The 22,859-nt window shown below is 44.9% G+C and overlaps 1 long non-coding RNA gene across 1 annotated transcript; it reads left to right on the top strand.

Moving 5' to 3' along the window:
* Positions 1-9: 9 nt before the first annotated feature.
* LOC105747289 (uncharacterized) lies at positions 10-22,836 on the top strand. The gene is made up of 3 exons (XR_001119377.3): positions 10-129; positions 22,291-22,368; positions 22,489-22,836. It is a non-coding gene; the product is annotated as an uncharacterized lncRNA (long non-coding RNA).
* Positions 22,837-22,859: the final 23 nt, after the last annotated feature.

Here is a 22,859-nt window from a genome sequence, read left to right as displayed (position 1 = left end):
TGGGAAACAGCGGGGAGGAAGGCACCCAGGGTTCCCACGCTGGATCCCGCCAGTGCGAGGAGGGAGCAGCAGCACGGACGCGCCCCGGCGTGGGAAAGGCGCCCTGTCCGTGAGCGTCTGAAGAAGCAGGTACCCTGGGGCGTGGGCTGTGGCTGCAAAGACCACAGAAGGAGCGGAGAGGCAAGACGGCTGAAGGGAGGGACCCAGGATTCAGGGCAGGCCGGGCCCAGGACTCTAAGGCCACGGGCCCAGAACACGGGGCTAGGAGGAACTAAAGGTAGCCACTGTCACAGAAGAAGGTCATAGGCCTAAGATGCGGGGTCCACAGGGACCCTTAAAGACCAACTAATCTGATACACACATTATACGGATGGGGAAACTGAGGCCCAGAGTGCAATGTGACATTTCCTGGGACAGAACCATTGTAGAATTTCTTGTCTTACGGAATCTGTGTTCCTAACACCAAATTATTTCCTCTCCAGTGCCTGCCAATGCCCCAAGGCCCCTCGGGGTGGAGGGTCCAACAGCTCAGTGGAATGACCGCCAGCAGAAAAGCTGTGAATTCCACCTGTAATCTCTTGATCTTAAATGTTTGTTGTTGTTTTTTAAATATAATCAATGGCTTTTAGTCTAATCAGTTATGCATCATCATCACCACAAAAAATTTTGGAATATTTCATATCTCCAAAAAGAAAATCTCCATACCCCTTAGCACTCATCTCTCAATCCCTCTATCCTTCCCCAGCCCTGCATAACCACTAATCTAATTTCATCTTTATAAACTGATTTAAATTTACATTTTATATAAATGGAATCATTCAATATGTTGTACTTTGCGTCTGGTTTCTTTCATTTAGCATAATGTTTTTGTTTTGCTTGATAGTAACATCTTGTAACACTAATATATGTTTTTTTCAATTTCAAAGAAAAAGTCATATATGCAATATTACCCATACTCATATTTCACATGTGGTTACTATACTATACAGTCCCATGTTACATTTTTTAGCTTTCCTTTTAGTAATATACATGATTTAGACTTTCCCTTGCAACCATTCATACCCATATAATAGCACTGCTAGGTACAAACATTATGTTGTGCTTTCACCTTTTCTATTCATTTCCAAAGATTGTACAACCTTTGTACAAATTCGGCACAAGTTAAACTTCAGCATTCCATTCTCTAACCTCATTCTATTTTCTGGTGACCTATACTCTAGTTGTTTGCTCCATGAGTTTACACAATATATTTAGCTCATAATGGCGCAATCATACAGCATTTGTGCTTTTATGTCTGGGTTGCTTCACTCACCATAATGTCCTCCAGGTTTATCCATGTTGCCATTTGCTTCACAACTTTATTTCTTACAGGTGCATAATATTTCATTATGTGCATACACAACAGTTTGTTTATCTTCTCATCAGTTGATGGACACCTGGGTTGTTTCTTTCTTTTGGCATTCATGAATAACGCTGCTATGAACATTGGTGTGTGAATGTCTGTTCATGTTACTGTTCTCAGTTTTTCTGGATATATTCCCAGTAGTGGTATTGCCAGGTCTCATGGCAAGTCTATACTCAACTTCCTTAGGAAATACCAAGCAGCCTTCCAGAGTGGCTGTACCATTCTACATTCCCACCAACAGTGAATAAGTATTCCTATCTCTCCACATCCTCTCCTCTCTAGTTCTCTGTCTTTTTAACAGTAGCCATTCTGATAGGTGTGAAATGATATCTCATTGTAGTTTTGATTTGTATTTCCCTAATTGCTAGTGATGTTGAAAATTTTTTCATGTTTTTCTTTTTCTTTGCATTTGTATTTCTTCTCTGGACAAATGTCTATTCAACTCTTTTTGCCTATTTTTAAATCAGGTTGTTTCTCTTTTTATTGTTGAGTTGGAGCAGCTCTTTCTATATCATGGATATTAAACCCTTATTGTATATGTGATTTCCAGATATTCTCTCCCATTGAATCTACAGTCTTTACACCTTTTCACAAAGTCCTGTGAGGTGCAAAAGTGTTTTATTTTGAGGATGTCCCACGTGCTTTGGGTGTAAGGTCCAAGAAAGCAACACCTGCCACAAGGTTTTTAAGATGTTTAGGGAAACATCTTAAATGTTAGGGATATTTTCTTCTAGTAGTTTTATGGTCCTGGCTTTTATATTTAGGTCTTTGATCCATTTTTAGTTGATTCTTGTATAGAGAGTGAGAAATGGGTCTTCTTTCATTCTTTTCTTTACGGAGATCAAGTTCTCTCAACACCATTTTTTGAAGAGATTGTTTTGTCCGTTAATGTGACTTTGGGAGGTTAGTCGAAAACCAGTTGGCCTTAGAGATGAGGGTTTATTTCTGGACTCTCAATTCTGTTCTAGTGATCAATGCATCTATCTTTATATCAATACCATTCTGTTTAGACCACTGTCTAAACAGGTCATGCAGTGAAATTATTCCCATGTCACTCTTCTTTGTTTAGAATGTTTTTGGTTATTTATGTGAACTCCCCTTTCAAATAAATCTGGTAATTGTCTTTTCTATTTCTGTAAAGTAGGCTGTTGGAATTTTGATTGGTATTGCCTTGGATCTCTAAATCAGTTTTGATAGGATTGGCATCTTCACAATATTAAATTTTCCAATTCATGAACATGGAAGTTCTTTCCATTTGTTAAGGCCTTCGTTGATTCCTATTTAGCAATGTTTTGTAGTTTTGTGAATATAGATCCTGTGCTTCTTTGGGTAAATTGATACCTAGGTATTTGAGTCTTTTTGTTACTATCATAAATGGATCTCCCCCCTGATTTCCTCCTTAGATTGTCCAATACTTACATACAGAAACATTACTGATTTTTGTGTATTGATCTGGTATCCTGACACTTTGCTGAACTTGTTTATTAGTGCAAGCAGCTTTGTCATAGACATCTCAGAATTTTCCAAATATAGGATCATGTCATCTGTGAATAGTGAGAGTTTTACACCCTCTTTTCCTGTTTGGATGCCTTTTTATTTATTTTTTCTTGTCTAATTGCTATAGCTAGAACTTCCACCACAATACTGAATAACAGTGGTGACAGCGGGCATCTTGTCTTTTATTTCTTGTAGCATCAGTGTAGGTGGTTTCTGCATTTCCAGGAAATTATCCATTTCATCTAGGTTGTCTAGTTTGTTGGCTTACAGTTTCTCATAATATCCTCTTATGATCCTTTTTATTTCTGTCATAACTTCCCCTCTTTCATTTCTGTTTTTACTTATTTGTAGCTTCCCTCTTTTTTTCCTTTGTTAGTTGAGCTAAGAGTTTGTCAATTTTATGGATCATCTCAAAGAACCAGCTTTTGTTTTTATTGATTTTCTCTATTTTTGTTGTTGTTATTGTTCTCAATTTCATTTATTTCTGCTCTAATATTTGTTATTTCTTTCCTTCTGCTTGCTTTGGCATTCATTTACTGTCCTTTTTCTTGTTTCTCCAGTTGTTCAGTTAGATCTTTGATTTTATCTCTTTCTTCCTCTTCAATGTAGGGGTTTAGGGCTATAAATTTCCCTCTCAGCACTGCCTTTGCTGTATCTCATAAGTTTTGATATGCTGTGTTCTCATTTTCACTCACATCTCAATGTATATACTGATTTCACTTACAATGTCTTCTTTTACCCATTGATTGTTTAGGAGTGTTGTTCAGCCTCCATACATTTGTGAATTTTCTCCTTTCCTGTGTGTGTTAGTCAGCTAAAGTGGTGCTGATGCAAAATACCAGAAATTGTTTCATTTTTATAAAGGGTATTTATTTGAGGTAGGAGCTTACAGATACCAGGTCATAAAGCATAAGTTACTTCTCTCACTTAAGTCTATTTCATGTGTTAAAGCAAGATGGCTGCTGACGTCTGCAAGGGTTCAGGCTTTCTGGGTTCCTCCCTTCCAGGGTCATGTTTCATTCTGGGCTCAGGGTTCCTCTCTTCCTGGGGCTTGCTTCTCTTTCCTCTCTGAGCTTGCTTCCCAGGGCTCCAGCTTAAGGCTTCAGCATCAAATTCCAACATAAAAAACCCTCAACTCTGTCCTTTGCCATGCCTTTTATCTGTAAGTCCACACGCACCAAGGGGTAGGGACTCAAGGCCCTAGTGACATGGCCCAATCAAAGCCCTAATCATAATTTAATTATGGCCAGGTTCCAAACAGTTTGCAAACATAATCCAATATCTATTTTTGGAATTTATAACTATGTCAAACTGCTGCACTGTGTATATTGATTTCCGGTGTCATTCCATTACGATCTGAGAAGATGCTTTGTATAATTTCAACCTTTTTATATATATTGAGACCTACCTTGTGACCTAACATGTAGTCAATCCTGGAGAAAGGTCCATGGGCATTTGAGAAGAATGTATAACTCACTGATTTGGGATGCAACATTCTGTGTATGTCTATTAGGTCTAACTCATTTATCATATTGTTCAAGTTCTCTGTTTACTTGTTGATCTTCTGTCTACCGTTTTCTATCTAATGATGTGTGTGGTACGTTAAAGTCTCCAACTATTATTGTAGAGATGTCTATTTCTCTCTTCAGTTTTGCTGGAGTTTGTCTCATGTATTTTGGGGCACCCTGGTTAGATTCCTAGACATTTCTGACTGTTATTTCTTACTGGTAGATTTTCTCATTTGTTAATAAATAATGGCCTTCAGTATTTCTTATAACTTTTATAACAGCATTTAAAGTCTGTTTTGTTTGATATTAGTATAGCTACCCCTGCTCTTTTTTGTTATTGTTTGCATTGAGTATCTTTTTCCAACCTTTCACTTTCACCTGGTGTATTAGTCAGCCAAAGGGGTGCTGATGCAACTTACCAGAAATCTGTTGGATTTTATAAAGGGTATTTATTTGAGCAGAAGCTTAGAGTTACTAGGCCCTAAAGAGTCCAACCAAGGTACCGTAAAATGTACTTACTCACTAAAATCTGTTGCCATGTGTTGATGCAAGACGGCGGGCAATGCCTATGAGGATTCAGCCTTCCTCCTTCCTCTTAAGGCTCTTTGGTCCCAGCTTCTTCCAATCTCAGTTGTAGGCTGGCACAAGGCTCATCTCTCTCCCTGGGGCTCATTTTTTTCTAGGCTCAGCTGCTCTGGTCTCTTCACAAGGTCAGCTGTAGACTATCAGGCTCATCTCTCTTCCCTGGGCCATGTCTAAGGAACACTCTCTTCCTGCTTATCTGCTTCTGTGTGTGAGTGTCCACACACCAAGGGGGCAGGGACTCAACGCCCTACTGAGTTGGCCAAATCAAAGCCCTAATCTTAATTTAATCAAGTAAATGTAACCTTTGAATTTAATGCAATCAAACAGCATCACGCCCAGAGGAAACGACTGTTTTACAAACATAATCAAATTCCTTTTTTGGAATTCATAAATAATATCAAACTTCCACAGTTTGTATCCCTGGGTATACTGTGAGTCTCTTGTAGGCAGCATATGGATGACTCATTTTTTTATCCATTCTGTCAGCCTGTATCTTTTGATTGGGGAATTTAATCTGTTCTATTCATGATATTACTGTAAATGCATTATTTACAACAAACCATTTTACTCTTTGGTTTTCATATGTCATAACTTATTTTTGCCTATCTTTTTACTGTTTTGTTTATCCTTTCTGCTCTTCTTGCCTTTTACATTCTCCTCCAACCCTCTCTCTCCTGTCTTTTTCTTTCAGGCTGTAAGGCTGCCTTTAATATTTCCTGCAAAGGTGGATTTTTTTAAAAAAAGAACTCTATTATTTTCTGTTTGTTTGTGAATGTTTTAAACTCACTTTCATATTTGAAGGACAATTTTGCTGGATCAAGAATTCTTGACTGGCAGTTTTTCCCTTTCAGTAACCTAACTGTATCATACCACTGTCTTCATTTCTCCATGGTTTCTGATAAGAACTCTACACTAAGTTTTACTGGGCACCCCTTGTATGTGATAGTTTGCCTCTTCCTTGATGCTCTCAGAATTGTCTCTTTGTCTTTGAGATTTGATATTCTGAGTAGTATGTGTCTTGGAGTAGGTCTATTTGGATTTATTCTGATTGGGGTATGAAGTGCTTCTTGGACATATAAGTTCATTTCTTTTATGGAAGTTGGGAAATTTTCAGCCATTATTTCTTCAAATACTCTTTCTGCCCCCTTCCCTTCTCTTCTCCTTCTGGAACTCCCAAGACATGTATGTTGCTGTGCTTGGTGCTATCATTCAACTCTCTGAGCCCCTGCTCAATTTTTTCCATTCTTTTTTCTCGCTGTCCTTCTCTTTCTTTATTTTAGCAGTTCTTTCTTCTGTATCATTTATCCTTACTTCTATTATTTTGAGTTTACTGTTCTTACCTCTAATATGTTGTGGTTTTTTTAAGATTTATTTTTTATTTATTTCCCTCCCCTCTCCCCACCCCCAGCCAGTGTCTGCTCTCTGTGTCCATTTGCTGTGTGTTCGTCTGTGTCCGCTTGTATTCTTGGCAGCAGCATCACTGTGTCTCTTTCTGCTGCATCATCTTGCTGAGTCAGCTCTCCATGTGTGAGGTGCCACTCCTGGTGGGCTGTGCTTTTTTTCATGCAGGGCGGCTCTCCACGGCGGGGGGGGGGGCATTCCCTGTGCATGGGGCTCCCCTATGTGGGGACACCCCTGTGTGGCATGGCACTCCTTGCACACATCAGCACTGCGTATGGGCCAACTCCACACAGGTCAAGGAGGCCCTGGGTTTGAACCCTGGACCTCCCATATGGTAGGCAGATGCTCCATCAGTTGACCCAAATCCGGTTCGCCATCTAATGTGGTTTTTTAAAAAAAGATTTTATTTATTTATCTATTTATTTCTCCCCCTCCCCCTTGTTGTTTGCACTCGCTGTCTTCTCTCTATGTCTGTTCATGGTGTGCTAGTCTTCTTTTTAGGAGCCACTGGGAACTGAACCCAGGACTTCCCGTGTGGGAAGGAGGCACCCAATGGCTTGAGCCACCTCTGCTCCCACCTGTTACATCTCTCATTGTGTTTCCTCCTTGCGTCTTCTCAATGCATCATCTTGTTGCATCAACTCACTGCGTCAGCTCGCTGCGCCAACCTCTCGTGTCAGCTCTCTGCCTCTGTAGGAGGCACCGGGAACTGAACCTGGGACCTCCCCTGTGTTAGGCAGGCACACAGCTGCTTGAGTTATATCCACTTCCCTCAAATGTGTTTTTCATCTCATCTATTGCATCTTTCATTCCCATGAGCTCTGTTACTTTTATATTCAGGTTTCCAAATTTGTGCTTTGAAAATTTTTGTATTTACTCAGTGTCTTCTTTTTTTTTCCCTTCCTCTCCCCCTCTCCTGCCCTGCTGTTTTTGCTGTCTGTGCCCATTCACTGGGTGATCTTCTGTATCTATTTCTCTTTTTTGTCTTCTCTTCTCATCCTTCTCCTCTGGGATTCACTGGGATTCAATCACGGGGACCTCTGATGTGGAGAGAGGTTCCCTGTCAATTGCGCCACTTCAGTCCCTGGTCTCTGCTGTGCTTCACCTTGATTTTCCCCTTTGTCTCTCTTTTGTTGCATCATCATCTTGCTGCATGACTCACTTATGGGGGCACTGGCTCACTCCATGGGCACTTGACTTGCTGAGTAGGCATTCAGCTTACCACACAGGCACCGGCTTGCCACACAGGCACCGGCTTGCCATGTGGGCACTTGTACCGGCACTCAGCTCACCAAGTGGGCACTCGGCTCACCATGCAGGCACGCTTTCTCTTCTTTTTCACCAGGAGTCCCCAGGGATCGAACCCAGGTCCTCCCTTATGGTAGGATGAGGCCCTATAACTTGATAGCCACATCCGCTTCCCTCAGTGTCTTCTTAATGTCCTTTATCTCTTTAGCCATATTGTCTTTCAACTCATTAATTTTATTTTGGAAGTTTGTGTGCATCTCATTGATTAGTTTTCTCAAATCCTTTGTTTCCCCACTGGGTGGCCTGGCAGAGAGTGTAAACTACAATGTAAACCATTATCCATGTAGTGAAGCAGTGCTCCAAAATGTATTCACCAAATGCAACGAATGTCCCACGATGATGAAAGAGGTTGTTGATGTGGGAGGAGTGGGGTGATGGGGGTGGGGGCTATATGGGACCTCTTACATTTTTTGAATGTAACATTTTAAAAAAATAGAGAAAAAAAGGTTATATGTTAATCCATGGAAATGAGTAGAAAAGGTGAAAGCCCAATGCAATGTCTATAACTAGCAGTATTATTATGTGGGTATGAAAGGGGTTTAAAGAGAAAGTCTAAAGACTCTATATTACTAAAAGGAAAGCTAAAACATGTAACATTGAACTGTATAGTATAGTAAAACCACATGAAATATGAATATGGGTAAAATTACATATATAAAACTGTTTATCTTTGAAATTAAACAAATGTATGTTAACACTACAAGATGTTAATATCAGACAAAAATTTATGCTAAGTGAAAGAAATCAGACACAAAGTGCTACATATTGTATGATTTCATTTATATAATGTAAAAAGAAATCACTTCATAAAGACAGTTAGATTTGTAGTTATGTAGGGCTAAGGAAGGACTACTCAGGGGTGTGGGGTTTTTTCTTTTTGTAGTAATGAAATTGTTCTAATATTTTCTTGTGGTGATGAATGCACAACATTGTGATCATACAAAAAACCATTGATTAAACACTTTGGATATTGAGGTATATGAATATATCTCAATAAAACTGATTAATAAATAATTGTGCAAGAATAACCAGAAATAGCAGCTATGTACATCAGGGGAAGCACAGCGTGATTGAGGGATAAAGAATTTTGTTTGTTTTTATTATTGAAATAATGAAAATACTCTACTTATTATTGAGGTGATGAATGCACAACTATGTGATTACACCAAATTTATTGTAAAATTTGGAAGATTTTTGTGCTTTATTAATATGTATCAGTAAAATTGATTTAATAAAAAAGGAATGACACTTGCACACACAAAAAAATCCTTTGTCTCATCTGGGGCTTTGATATGCTCCCTTTTTTGGCCATGTCTTCCATTTTCTTAGTATGGCTTGTAATGTTTTGCTGATGTCTAGGCATCTGATTAGGAAAGTAATTTACTCAGATGCTCAATTTCTCTTTCATAGGGATTGAGTAGTGGGAGGCTGTGTGTTACTGCTGCTCTTTGATCCTTGGTTCAGCCTGTTTTAGACCTTTAGGATTGTCCCTGTTGCTCAAATCTGTCCCTGGACCCAGTAAAGGGTTGCAGACATGCTTGCAAGGGCTCTGGGGTGATGTAGGCTATGGGTGGGTGGGGCTGTTCATCTCTTTGTAGATAACTGAGCTGTATGTGTCCTGAGCTGGGCTTTAGGGACAGTGAGAACTGCAGCCCTGCCCTCGGTAACCATGACAACAACTCCAGTCCAGAGAAACAGTTTAGCAATGCAGACTCTATATACTTTAAATATTCAGGGGAAATGCAAACCAAATGTGCTAAAAGCTTATCTAGAATATATGAAGTCCATGCTACAAGCTGACCTAGGATGTGGACGATACATGTTAATTCAAGCCTACCGAGCACTGAAACAAAGAACCATTTGGCCCTTCCTCTGTATGAAAAGAACTCAGAAATCTTGTTTGGGGCTCAGATTTTGCATGAGAAGCTCCAAGCCCGGCCGGTCATAAATAAATTCTTTTTCCTTCCCAAAATTATTCCTGAGTCCTGGCCTTTCTATATACAAATAATTGAACCTCTCTCAACTTCGACAACAGGGGAAGGAGGCTGGAGAGGCCAGAAAAAGCTCCCTTGCTTATTACTTTTTTTTTTTTTTTTTGAGGTACCAGGGTGGGGATTAAACCTGGGACTTCGTGTGTGGGAAGCTGGCACACAATCACTGAGCCACAACAGCAACCCTGAGTTGGCTTTTTTGTTGTTGCTTGTCTTTAGTCTTGTTTCGTTTTGAGGAGGCACCAGGAACCAAACGCAGGACCTCCCATGTGGAAACAGGTGCTCAGCCGCTTGAGCTCTATCTGCTCCTCGCTTACTTTTATTCACATGCACTTCCTTGGCCCACCAGAGGATGGTGCTCTTCAGAGCCCTCTCAGTTCAAAGCCTGGTGGGAATGTGTTCACTGCAACACACTGGATCATGTGATAGACGATCCTGCCTGGAGGCTAAGAGCCTCGTGATTCAAACTTTCTGAGACGTTGTTCTCTAATCTTTCCTGGCAGCCCCCCCTCTTTTCCCAGGTAGGAAACAATTCTCTGCCCACTGTGTCCTCACCAACCAGTCCCAGTCAGCAGAGGGAGATTGAGAGGGTTGGATCTCTTCAGTCCTGTGCCAGCTCCCAATGCAAACAATGGTGCAGGAAGGGCTGGTGGGACACAGCAGACCAAATGTGTGAGTCATGTTGATTCAGTCTCTAGCTGTGTCCCCCTCCCTCCCATTTCCCGTGGACGCGGATCCCTGCGGTCCCCTTTGCCTCTAGCTGCCAGCCAGCTCAAGGCCTGAGCATTCAAATTGTCTATCTGGTGGGGGAGGGCGCTGGCAGCTGCAGCTGCAGCTTTAACTCACAGTTTTGCCATCAAGATTCTTTTCCTTTGCCTCTCTCTCTTCGGGCAGTTTCCAGCCTTCCCCTGAAGTCCTAAACCCTGGAACTTTTTCCCAGGCCTTTTCTGCATGTCCTCTAACTATTTTTCTGGGAGAGGAGAGTTCCGTGTCTTTCTAGTCTGCCATCTTCCGGGAAGTGTAAATGTCCTTTTTAAAACAAGCAAATCTTCAGGACTGTGCTTGTCAAAGAGATCCTTTGGGGGACAGACTCAACTGCCACAGTCTTGGGTCCAGAAGCTCCAGCTTCAGGCTGGACTGCCTCCTCGGTGTGGAAAGCCCCTGCCACCCGCGGCAGGGCGATGGTCCAGCCCCATCTACACCACTAAGACATCCTAGATGTCTTCCACAAGGAGGCCTGGGTGGAGTGTGGGGGGGTGCTGGGTAGGTGGGGGTGCCAGGGAGAAAGGAGGGGGGCAGGAGGGTGGAAGGGGAAGAGGGGCCTTGGAACAAAGCCGCTTCCTTCAAGTGTGGTCAGCCGGCCGCAGACAGCACTTCTTACTTATATCAGTATCTATTGTTATCAGAAGAGCAGCTGTGTACCACAGAGGAAGGAGAGACTGAGAGGCGATTACTAAGGGGTAGAGCTTTTTTTGTCTGTGTTTTATTGTATCATTATTGGAATAATGAAAATTCTCTAATAATGGCTGGTGATGAATGCACAACTGCAACTATACAAAATACCCATTGATTGTACACTTAGGATGGACGGCTCATTTTGGATGGATGTATGCTTTAATAATACGCATCGATAAAATTGGTTTTTAAAAACCCGAAATATATATAGTTTATTATTTCCATAACAATGTTTTAGAACAATCCTTGAGTTTCTCTGACCTCTTCGTTTTCGAGCTGAGGGATCAGAGATGCGAGGGGATGCCTTGCCCAGAGTCAGTGGGCTGGTGGCGGTGGCGAGGAGAGGGGAAGGATTTCAGGACGCCTGTTTCCTGGCTCGGGTGGAAGGCGAAGGTTCCAGGCCGCTGCGGCGCTGTGCGCTGTGCCCGTTTCACAGGCGAGGCGGCTGGCGTGGAGCGGGAGGCCGTCTCCGCCGTTCCCGGGCCCCCCGGAGCCGGCGTGCGCGCCGCGGGGGCTGGGAGGAGAGAGACGGTGGATGAACTGGGCTCCGGGCGGCTTCCTGGAGAAAGTGGCTCCACGGAAGAGTTAACGAAGAGTTGTTCGTTTTTCATCTTAAAATCAGTCAGAACAATGGCGCGGTCTAAGCGAAAAAGGAGGCTGCACCCGCCACGCCCCGACGTGGAGGCGCGGGGAGATCCGCGGGCCCGCACCTGTAGTCCTGCCCGTGCGCGCTGAAGCCCCCCAGGGCTGCAGGCCAGGGGCGTCCCGGGGCTGGGGGGGGGGGCGGGAAAAGCCGGGGTGGGGCGGGCGGCAGCGGGCGGAGGGGGGCGCGGGCGCACAGGCTCCCACGGCGGGCGCAGCCGGTGGGTGCCACGACCCCTCCTCAGCCCGCCGCCCCCGCCTCCCTCCAGATGGCTGAAATCACTTCGCAGTTTCTGATCCTCTTTCACTTCCCTTTCTCGGGGAACCTAAAGTTCCGCGCGTTAGGTTTGCAAAATTGTTTTTCAAAAGCGGGCGAGGGCTGCGAATTCCGCCGCAGGGCCCGCGGGGCGGTGGGCAGCGGGGAGCGTCTTGGCCAAACCGCGAAGGCAGCGGGAGATCCGCGGAGGGAACTGGGCGCCAACGGCCCGAGGCTTCCAGCCGCCCCCCCGGGCACCTCTCCCTGCACCCACAGCCGCCTTGCGGTTGAAAACGCAGTCAGTGTGTCCTGTAAAAGTCAGGGTGACGGTTACTCTTGGGGGGGTGATTGGGAAGGGCCGTGTGGAGGGGCTTCTAGCGCAGCCCGCAAAGCCCTTTTCCCCAGCCTCGGCGGAGTTCACCTCGCGGTAAATAGTTAAGCCCTACATTAAAAAAAAAATTGAAACCATAAAAGGATTTTAAAAAATGCCATTACAAGTGTAAAAGTGAAATTCCCCCAGCCCTAATTTTCTTTTTTTTCTTTCTCCTTTCATTAAGTTTTTTCCTCTTCTTTTCTTTCTTGTTGTTTTACTTCTATTTCTGTCTTTCTTTCAACAAATATTCCCTGAGAAGCCACCCACGCTGGGAATGTTCTACACTTGCTTCTCCACTGGTGAATTGACTTGTGGTCTCTGCTTCCCTGGAACTTACAGGCAGGGAAGGGAGGTAGCTGCAAATTGTGATGAAGATTTTGGTGTGCACAGGATTTTCACATAGGCGTGTGTTACCGGATTCTATCCAGGTTCTTGGCTATGCTGGAGAAATGAATTTCAAGAGCATGCTGGGTGAGTTAGGCCAGTAATTTATTCAGGTAGGGAGGAAGAGAAATGGGAGAAAATAACAGAGCAGGGGTCCCAGGTAGTGAGGAAAGGGGTGAAGAGGGCTAATTTACAAGCTACAATTCCCCGTTATAGATTATAAGTCCCCAGGATTACTTGCGTGGCCACATGGCAGAGGAAAAATGGTGGCAGTGGCACACAGAGGAGAAGACAGGTCCACCGGCGAGAGTAAGGTGAGCCCGAGAGCACAAGCCTCGAGGTTTGCTTTTAAATTGCTAGTCAGTCCACCCCCTTGCTAGTGGAAGGGGAGGGGGCGCCAGGTGTTTGCTGTTTGGATTGATAACCCCACCCATCAAGTCCTTAGGGAGGACCCAATGATAAAGTGTTTAGAGAACATCCGGGACATTTCCTTGTTCCCAGGAAGAAGTCTTTGTTCTAAGTAGCAGAATCCCAGGGATGGAGTTCCTCCAGCAGCCGTCTTGGGGTTCCAGATGTCCACGTGCACTCTGCCAGGTTCCAGATCCGTCTATTCCCTATCTTATTAGCCTGCTTCACATGCACAACATACATAAAATTGTGTACATGTACATGGATATATACATATGTAGGCTTTTTTTTTTACACAAGAACTCTGTACAATATATATTGCTAAGAAACTTGCTTTTCTCATATAAAAATGTGTCATGAGCAATTTTCTCAGTTGATACATGCAGGCTACCTCATTACTATTGACAGCTGTGTAGTATTCTGTCATACAGATTTCCCATCATTTATTACCCAGTCCTTTATGGAAGGACAGTTCAGTAGTTGATGCAGACCAGGTGTGGTTAAGCTGCCCAATGTGCTCAATGATCAATCCTGAGATTTCAAAGAGACAAAGACTTTATCGTGGTTGCACCACGTAGGGAGAACAGGTTTTTAACAGAACAGTTAAAACCTCAGCTGTATCCCCCTGAACTGGGGAAACCTTTAGTGTTTTATAGTATTCAAACAAAGGCAGGCAGGCTTAGGGTAATGAGCAAGGTGGTTTGAGTGATACACTCTAATTACTGAGCATGTGCAGATTGATGACATGCTTAGTCCCAGGACGTATGTAAGAAAATGGCAGCTTAACGTGATGATGGGCATGGTTTTTAGCATTTTAATAAAGAATAGGTCACCTGAAGTTTGAGGTTTAAACTACTGCACATGGGTAAGAACCTGCTTGGTCTAGCAAGATAGCTTAGGAATGGGTTGGTCAGTTCTGGGCACCTGTTACTTCATTAAGTACTTCAGTAACATTAAGGGGTCTATGTGCGGGGGCAGCAGACTTCAGAGTTGTCGGAAAAGATAAGGGATTTGCCACTGTCCAGTTACAAGGTAAAGATTATGCAGTTATAAAACATAGCATCAGCATCAAAGAAACAAGTCCAGTGAGTTATAACAGTTATAGATACTTGCCTCTAGCTACTTCAGAAGGTTAACATACGTCAAGGCATAGTTCAGTGGTATTGTCAAAGCTTCCAGGCACCTGGGTTACAGTTCATGTCTTAGAATAGTTTCAAGTACTTACTTCTGGCTGCTTTTTCAACCCTGGCTGCACATTGGCATCACCTGGACAGCTTTATAAAAGCTGAAGTCAGAATATCTGGGGTGGGGCATGGAGATGGGTGTATTTTTTAAAGTTCTTCAGGTAACTCTAAAGCAGAGTTGAAAAACCACCGCACTATCTTGTGTGGTGGTGCAGTAAGATTTTGAGAGCCCAGAGGAGGCAGTTTCCTCCGTGAGGCTCCTAGCAGCTTAGGAGCAAAGCTTGACAGGAGCCAGAACTCTGCAGCCTGCCCTAGGGATTGCCCAGCAGATGACCCTTTCAGCGTACATCCTTTTTGCCAAGTTTTGAATTTATGCGGTAACGAAGGATGTATTTTCTTTTTTCTCTAAATGTTAGAGAAAAAACGGCGCTCACTGGACATGGAAACTGAGGGTTGCAGGCAGGCAGGAGTTTATTGGGAAGCTCTCCCAACAGAGGGGGTCTGAAGATTAGACTTCAGCCAGCTCGTGGGAGGTGCAGATGTGAATTTGTACAGTACATCAACAGGCGGGAAAACGTTAGTTCAAGGGGAGGGGGTTAGACTCTGAGTATAGCCTCTGGTTAATAAGGGGCTGTAAGTGAATTCTTCCGTGCATGGCTAGGGGGTAGTGGGCTAGGAGGCAGGGTCTTCTTGGAAGGCAGGGGTCTGGAAGGGATGGGTCCTTATCTGCTCCATTCCCACTGTGATTTGGCTTATCCTTGGGGGGAAATATGCTGTCTTCCTGCACGTAGGCAGCTTTGCTCAACGATGGGACTGGAGTCGCGGCCTTATGACCTTAATCGTTGCAAATCTTATATGGGGGAAACTCTAACACCAAAAAATTTATAGATTTATATTATTGTAACAATTAAGGCAATTCAGCTCTAATAAATAAATAAGAATGAAAAGATTCTTATGAAAAAAAAAAAGATGGTCATGAATAGGCAATTCACAAAAGAAGAAATCCAAACAATGTATAAACAGTGGAAAGATCAGTCTCACCAAGATTTAAAGAAATGCAAATTAAGCTAACAAGGAAACATTTCCCCACCTATACCGTTGGCAAAGATGAAATGCTAACTGCTGCAAAAACCGTGGGCAAATGAATATTCCCTTTAAATCCATACCTGTTCAATCTTCTAAAGGAAATTTGGGAATATAAACCAAAAGCATTAAAAGTGCATTAAAAATGCATTCTGGGAAAGTGGACGTGGCTCAAGGGAATTGAGTTCCCGCCTACCACATGGGAGATCCCAGGTTCAGTTCCCAGGGCCTCCTGGAGAAGGTCAGCTGGCAACAGGCAGGCACGGTGAGATGATGCTACAAGATGACACAACAAGAGACACAAAGAGGAAAGACAATGAGAGACACAACAAACCAGGGAGCTAAGGTGACTCAAGTGTTTGAGTGCTTCTCTCCCACATGGGTGGTACCAGGTTCGGTTCCTGGTGCCTCCTAAAGAGAAGACAAGCAGTCAGCGAGCGGGGGAAATAAGTAAATTTAAAAAATCTTTTAAAAAATATATTCTGTTTGCCTTAGAACTTGCACTTTTAGGAAAAGCACCTGCCAAGACATATGTAAAGTATGTTCACTGCAAAATTATTAGTCATGATAAAAATAATTGGAAAACAACATAAAGATCCAGAAATAAGGGATTTGTTACAAAAATAAGTTATTCTGTATCCCACTGTGAAACATTAAGCAGCCATTAAAGAGAGATGAGGGAAAAAGAGTTGAGGCTGGGAGCTGGTATGGCTCGAGTGGTTGAGCTCCCACCTCCCATGTGGGAGGTCCCAGGTTGGGTTCCGTGTCTCCTGAAAAAAGAACAACAACAACAAAAAACAACACACAAAATAAACAAAAAAACCAACTCAGGGAAGCCTATGTGGTTCAGTGGTTGAGGGCTGGTTTCCCAGGGTTCAATCCCAGAGCCCCAGTACCTAAAAAATTAAAAAGAGATAAGGCTCACTGACTTGAATGCTTGAAAGTGGTCCAAATGGGAAACATTGTGTTGTGTGTGTATATAAACTATATATATATATATAAACTTTTTTAGAAAAGAGAGCTGAGACTTTACCTATGCACCTTGATGTAGAAAAAATGAGTATATTGTTATGTGACAAAAATCAAGTTCCAAGTAAATATCTCTGTGTGTGTGTATGTATGAATGTGTCTCTATATGTAAGTATGGTGTGTATGTGGATATATATTATATATATGTGTATTTATATGTATAGATATACATAGTACATAAGTTTGTATGTGTGTGATGTATAAGTGTGTATGACCAAGAAGATATTAACTACTAACATTCATTATCTCTGGGCAGTGAAATTACAAGGTTTTTCCCACTTTATTTTCATATACACCTATATTGTAAAAAATTTAACAAAATGCATTAATTTTTTAAAGTATTATTTTTATTTATCTCTCCCCACCCCCTCATTGTTTGCACTTGCTGTGTCTGTTCATCTTCTTTGTTTCTGTAGGAGGGACCAGGAGCCAAACCTAGGACCTCCAGTGTGGGAGGGAGGCACTTAACCGCTTCAGCCACCCCTGTTCCCTGCTTTCTTGTCCCTTGTTATGCTTTTGCTCTTGTGTGTCTTGTGTTATCTGGTCACATCAGCTCACCACACCTGCCCATTGTGCCAGCTTGCTCTCCTCCTCGTCCTCTTTAGGAGACCCCAGTGACCACTGTTCCCTGCTTTTTTGTGTCTCTCATTATGCTTTTCTTCTTGTGTCTCTTGTTGTGTCAGCTTGCCATGCCTCCCCGTTGCGCCAGCTTGCTGTCTTCTTTAGGAGACACAAGGAACTGTACCCCAGACCTCCCATGTGGTAGGTGGGAGCCCAATTGCTTGAGTCACATCCACTTCCTGTATTAATTTTATAATCAGAAAAAAGTTAAAATATTTTTCCCTTTTTGAAGAAAAGTAAAAGTAATAGATTTATTAGGAAAACACAGAAAAACAGAATGCAGAACCCAAATTCCCTTTGGTTCTATTCCACAAAGGCCCACACATATCTCATTTGCTCCTAGTCTTTCTCCTGTGCTGTTTTATTAGCTGTTGTTATTTGGCATAAATAATTTCACACCCTGCTTTTTCCTCCATCTTATATTTTAATGTAAGAATTTTTCCCTATCATGAAAAAGCCCACACAAATGTTACTGTTATTGGCTGTGTAATATTCCATTGTATGACTGTCTCTGTTTTCTTAATAATTTCCTTATTGTTAGGCATTTCGATCATCTCTAATATTTTGCTATTACAACCAACAGCACAATTAGCATCTTTGTACAAAATGCTTTTCCTGTCCTTAAGGCCTTAAGTTCAATTCCTTTTTTTTTTTTTAAGATTTATTTTATTTATTTCTCTTCCCTTCCCCCCCCCCCACCCCAGTTGTCTGTTCTCTGTGTCTATTTGCTGCGTCTTCCTTGTCTGCTTCTGTTGTTGTCAGCGGCACGGGAACGGGAATCTGTGTTTCTTTTTGTTGCGTCATCTTGTTGTGTCAGCTCTCTGTGTGTGCAGCACCATTCCTGGGCAGGCTGCACTTTCTTTCACACTGGGTGGCTCTCCCCACGGGATGCACTCCTTGCGCGTGGGGCTCCCCTACGCGGGGACAGGGCACTCCGTGTACGCATCAGCACTGCGCATGGGCCAGCTCCACATGGGTCAAGGAGGCCTGGGGTTTGAACCACGGACCTCCCATGTGGGAGATGGACGCCCTAACCACTGGGCCAAGTCCGCCACCTTAAGTTCAGTTCCTAATAGGTGAATTACTGTGCTAAAGGAGAGGAACATTTGTAAGCCCATTGATGCTCTCTGTAAAATTCTCTCTGAAAGAGTTGAGGCTGTCTCCACTCCCACCAGCAGTGCATGGATGCATGTTCTGAAGTAATTTTCCATCTCATTTTCTAATAAAGCCAGTTCCTTATTTTGAATCATCTGTCTGCAAACAAACTCTGTTTCCTCCACTTCTGTCCTCCTTCCTCTGGTTTAGTGGACAGAGTAGGATATTGTGGGTTCAAATCAAGGCTGGGTCCCTTGTGACTTTGGGAAATTACCTAACTTCTCTGGGCCTCCGTTTTTCTTCTTCAGTGCTTCCCGCAGGTCTTAATAATATCCTTGAACCTATGGTTTAGTTTGCCAAAAAGCTGCCAATGCAAAGTACCAGAAATGGGTTGGCTTTTATAAAGGGGATTAATTTGGAGTAAAAGCTTACAGTTCTAAGGCCATGAAAAGTCCAACTCAAGACACCATAAGAGGGAAGCAGATGTGGCTCAGGTGACTGGGCTCCCGCCTACCGCATGGGAGGTCGCTGGTTCGGATCCCGGTGCCTCCTAAAGAAGACAGTGAGCTGGTGTGACTGGAAGGTGCAGCAAGCTGACACAACAAGAGATGCAGGGAGGAAAAACATAATGAAAGACACAACAAAAGCAGGGAGCGGAGGTGGCTCTTGTGATTAGACACCTCCCTCCAACCTCAGAAGTCCCAGGTTCAGCTCCTGGTGCCTCCTAAAGAAACAAGGGGAAGCAGATTTGGGCCAACAGTTAGGGCGTCCGCCTACCTCATGGGAGGTCCAAGGTTCTAACCCAGGGCCTCCTGACCCATGTGATGTGCTGGCCCACGCACAGTGCTGATGTGCGCAAGGAGTGCCGTGCCATGCGGGGGTGTCCCACACATAGGGGAGCCCTGCATGCAAGGAGTGCGCCCTGCAAGGAGAGCCACCCCACCTGAAAAAAGTGCAGCCTGCCCAGGAGTGGTGCCGCACACATGGAGACCTGATGCAGCAAGATGATGCAACAAAATGAGATAGATTCCTGGTACCACTGAGGAGAATACAAATGGACACAGAAGCACACACAGTGCATGGACACAGAAAGCAGACAACTGGGGGCGTGGTCGGGGAAGGGGAGAGAAAAAAAAAAAAGAAACAAGGAAGACAGACATAGCAAGTGAAAAACAACAAGGGGGTGGGGAGAAATAAATAAATAAATCTTTAAAAACAATAGTAAAAGACACCACACCAGGTGCTTTTCCACCAGGGTCAGCTGCCACACGGTGAAGCAAGATGGCCACTGCTTGGTCTCTGCCTTCCCCTCTAGGCTGTGCCATCTCGGGGCGCTCAGCTGTGGGCAACCAGGTGTGGGAATTGTCTCTTCCCAGGCCTCCTCTCGTAGCTTCAGCTGCTCCTCTTTCTCCCTGAGATCCGCTGCAAGCTCTGAGGCGTAAGGGTCATCTCTCCCTGGGCCTCAGGTCTTTGAGCCTCTCAGGGGCTTCTCTCACAGGGCAGGATGAAATATGACGAAGCTCAGTTTTCCTGTGTGTCTCCATTAATATCAGACCCAGCGAGACAACGGACACTCCTCACTGACACAACCCAAATGAAAGGGTCTCACACCTACAGGAATGGATTTTTTTTTTTTTTTGGAGGTACTGGGGATTGAACCCTGGGTCTTGTACATGGGAAGAAGGTACCCAACCACTGTGCTACATCTGCTCCCCAACACCAGAATGGAATTAGTCTACAACCATAATCTTTCTCTTTTTGGGATTCATAAAATAACTTCAAACTGCCGCAACCTACTTTTGAGAGGTCAAGCAGGATTGCTTATTTTTATTCTCTTTTCTCTCCAGGATAGCACCAAAATTCTTCCTCCAAGAGGCAGGGTTCTGGGGGAAAATGTGACCTTGCTTTGTCAGGGGAGAGTCCTGCCTTCCTCCCCACATATGGAAATTGCCTCCTGCTGAGAGGAAGGTGTCCTGTCTTCCTTTCCTTGGCACCTCTCCCCAAGGCCATCCTCTCCCAGGAGAAAGGGATCCAGGGATATTAGCTTAGGGACAGCCCTGCTTTTTCCTTCTCGGAAATCAACATAGAGAAGCTGAAAGTAACCTTTGTTCTCCTTGGCCAAAAAAGATTCTTACTGAAGACTCAGGACATGGGCACTAGAATCCTTGAATTCATTCGCTCCTTCATGCTTGCATGCATGCTTTCATCCTTATATTTGTTCATTGAATCATTCATTCAATCACACATTCAGCTGGGGTTAATGGAGGCCTCCTATTGGCAGCCTGGCCTAGTGCACTCTGGGAAGGGCTAGGACCAGATTCTGTCCTTTGGAGCCACGTGATGAGAGACGTAGTGTGGGACTATCACAGGCTTCCCATGGCCCTGAGATCGAGTCCAAACTACCTCTGCCTCGAGCCACTGGCTCCTCCCTTGACCAGATACCCGATGTTCCTGGAACCTCTGCTTGGAAGACTTCTCCAGGCTCTGCCCCTTCTGCCACACTAACTCTTACTTACCCTCGGGCTCCACGTAGATCCACCTCCCCCCAGACGCATTGTAGGACTGACGGTTCCGAGGGCGTGGCCCCCACGTGCTTCCAGGGCAGCCCTCCCCTCTCACTCTGATCAGTGCTCTGGCTACCTGCCCCTTCTGGTGCAGAAGATGGTAATCTCTTGAGGGCAGAGAGTGTATCTGTCTTCTTAAGCCTGGTATCCATTTTCTCCAGAGTCATGCTCAGCACACAATCGGTGCTCGATGAACATTTGGGGAACTAAGTAATGATGTAAGGAGAAGTAAGAGTAGCAGGCAGATCTGAAAGATGCAGGCCTCAGATCGGTGGGAGCCCAGTGGGGCTGGGAGGACTCCCTGGGTGAAGTGGCCTGTGAGCTGGGCTTTGCAAGGGGAGGAAAGGCATCCAGCTGAAGGGAAAGGCATGAGCAAAGCGCGAAGACGAGATGGCGGCACGGCACGCCCGTGTGAGTGGACCAGCTTGGCTGGAGTGGAGAGTGCTGGGACAGGGAGATGAGTGGGAAGGGTGGGCATTGAAGGCCATGGGCACAGGGCAGCAGGCAGAGGGGGCATGCTGGAGAATCATGAGAGATGAGGGGAGGAGGAGAAGAGGGCGTTGGTGGCCAAGCGGGTGAGTTTGGGGTCAGTCCTCTAGGCCTTAGAGAACCAGTGAAAATTACTGAGCAACCACGTGGCTGTGATGGAGGCACAGTGGATCCTGTTCTCTGCAGCCTGGAGCCCTGGGTTCACACCCTCTCTCTACCGCTTTCTAATCCGCCGAATCTTTTTCATTTCTTCAAATCTCATTTCTTCATCAGAAGCTCCTTCAAGCCAGACACTGTCTGAGCACTGTGGACTCAGTGGTGCACATGGCACAGACCCAGGCCCTGTTCTCACAGACCCTTCCATCTGTCAAACCAGAAAACCTGCAGTTAGGAGGGCAGTGCTGCGAACCACGGGTTATGGCTCATAAAACGCTGTCACCCAATGTCTGTTCAAAACGAAGGTGACAGCAGATTCAGGCTGCTTAGTTTTGTACCAGACGAGATGGCCTGCAGGAGGTCGTTTGTGGTGGCTATGGCGGCGCCGTGAAGACGACAGCGAGAGCCGAGATTTAGGGAGCTCCAGAGACTGGTGGGGGGTGAGCGGGGCAAGAGAAGCTGTAGGAATGTCCACGTGGGCCCCGTGAAGCTCTTGAAGGCTGGGGCTCTGCGGTACCCACTCCCCTTACCTAGCACCCGGCCGCTGGAGCGCGCCATGGTGGCCTCACGCAGAGGCTGTGAGGAAGGATAGCCTGCGTCAGCATCAGCGAGTGGGCCCAGCGTGGCGCTCAGCCTGTGCCCGAAACCCAGAGAAGCAGCTTAGCCGTAGGGAAGGACAGTGGGCGAGTTGCCGAGCTGAAAGGGAGCCCTGGCTGGGGCACAAGGCTTTCCCGGACTTCGCTGGCTGACGCCTGCCCGGTTCCCAGGGATCAAGGACGCCCCAGCCCTTGGGAACTGACAGTGCTCGCGGCCCGAGCTGGATCCAAATGCCCTCACTTCTCCCCTTTCCCTCCAGGTCCCACTCCCAGAAGAGGCCTGGCCACGGCCTGTGACAGATGCGGATGTGAAACTGGAGACACTGGGTGAGAGCAAGGTGCCTGGAGCTGCTTGGGGGTCTATGGGCGTAGAATTCAGGAGAATTGTCTTTTTCTTCTTTTTCTAATACCTACAGGACCAAGACCAATTTTTCTGCATTTTCCAATTTTTTTTCCAGGACTGTGCTTTTGAGAATCATAAAAAAGAATACAGGGAAGCGGCTGTGGCTCAAACGATGGGGCTCCCGCCCACCATATGGGAGGCCCTGGGTTTGCGTCCCAGGGCCTCCTTGTGAGGGCAAGCTGGCCCGTGCCCCCGGAGAGCTGATGGCCCGTGCGCCGCGGAGAGCTGGTGCAGCAAGTTGACGCAACAAAGGGAGACAAGCCGATACAGAAAAAACGTGCAGCTAATGGACACAGAGAAGAGACAGCAAAGAACGGAACAAGCTGCAAGGGGGAGGAAATAAATAAATTAATCTTTTAAAAAAAAGAATACACTTTAAATTGATAAGCTATATAAATAAATGGATAGAAAAACTAAAATAGTAAT

The sequence above is a fragment of the Dasypus novemcinctus genome, chromosome 6 (assembly GCF_030445035.2).
Source record: "Dasypus novemcinctus isolate mDasNov1 chromosome 6, mDasNov1.1.hap2, whole genome shotgun sequence".
Classification (NCBI taxonomy): Eukaryota; Metazoa; Chordata; class Mammalia; order Cingulata; family Dasypodidae; genus Dasypus; species Dasypus novemcinctus.
Note: the sequence above shows the minus strand (reverse complement) of the source record. Positions and strands in the feature narration are given on the sequence as shown.